Source organism: Nicotiana tomentosiformis, chromosome 7, assembly GCF_000390325.3.
Source record: "Nicotiana tomentosiformis chromosome 7, ASM39032v3, whole genome shotgun sequence".
In the NCBI taxonomy this organism is placed as follows: domain Eukaryota; kingdom Viridiplantae; phylum Streptophyta; class Magnoliopsida; order Solanales; family Solanaceae; genus Nicotiana; species Nicotiana tomentosiformis.
In genome coordinates, this window is record NC_090818.1 from 67,039,349 (window position 1) to 67,040,770 (window position 1,422).

Sequence of the window (1,422 nt, forward strand, 5' to 3'; positions counted from 1 at the left end):
ATTTTATTTTTGACTTGAACTTAAGAGAATGAATTTTGGGGATTTTGAGCATGAAATTGAAGTTGAATTTGAATACTAATTATATATTTAGACTCGATAGGTTATGTGTCATCAAAATTTAGTATTGGTTTTGGATTTTGCCGCGCGGGCCCGGGTTGACTTTTCTGACTTTTTCAAAATTCGTGAAAAATCAAAGCTTTATGAATCGGGATTGTTTCCTTTGGCATTTGTGGAATGTTTGGTTGATGTTTGGCTAGATTTGAGCAGGTTAGAGTTGATTTCTCAAGGAAATGCGATTTTGGAGCTTTGGTTTATCTTAGATGAGCTAAGTGTCTTTCCTAGCTTTGGTTAAGAGAAATTTTCCTAATATTTGATATTGTTGCTACATGTTGGGGTGATTTATATATGAGGTGACACGTGTATATACATGTGCCATGAGTATTCATGCTCGAGGTGGATTCTATATTACTCTATGCCTTGTTTGGTTGTGTGTTCTAATTGATTCTATGTATTATTCAATTACTTGACTATGCGAGCACAATAAAACCATGCTAGAGCTAAACGTTATGGCTATTGGTGTCTTAGCTTGAACATGATGAACTAATATTGAGATTTGATGCTATATTTACCTCGAACGTAGTCACATGTATGTTATGAACACACACCCCTACTTATCGCTCTTGTGTTGTGCCTTGAATTAAACATGTGCTCCCTATGATATATGTGCAATCCTTTGTTTGACTAAACGTTTTCATCCTTTACATGCTACAGATCATATTTTAGGATTAACATTCCCTAAATTAGCCAAGTTGTCCATTGGTGGAATCATTGCTAAATTGATTTAGTTGTATTCATGATTTATATGTTGAACCCTTATCCGCATTCATTTATTTCCATGTCCTTGTGCACTTCTTTGATAAATTATGAGCGTATGTCTTTGATGACGATTTGGCTTATTGCATTGTTGTGATTATGGCACATGTGGACATATTGGGCGGATTGGTTGGGTGTTGGTACGAGGTTTTTGCCGTGTGATTGTGATGGATATTGTTATTGTATCCGGTGCAGAGCGATAAGGGTAGATATTATTATTGTTTCGGGTGTGGAGCGATAAAGGTGGATATTGTTATTATGTCGGGTGTAGAGCGATAAGGGTTGATATTCCTATTGTGTTGGGTGCCGAGCGATAAGGGTAAATATTGCAATTGTGTCGTATGCGGAGCGATAAGGGTGGATATTGCTATTGTGTCGGGGTGCAAAGTGATAAGAGTGGATAGTGTTATTGTGATGAGATATGGAGTACGAGGGTGGCATTCTTGAATATACATGTGAATTCTTGTGTTTGTCATGCATTTCTACATGGTCTTTATATTGCATCAAACATGCTAATCTATGCCTTTATTATTTGATGATTTGGTCTTC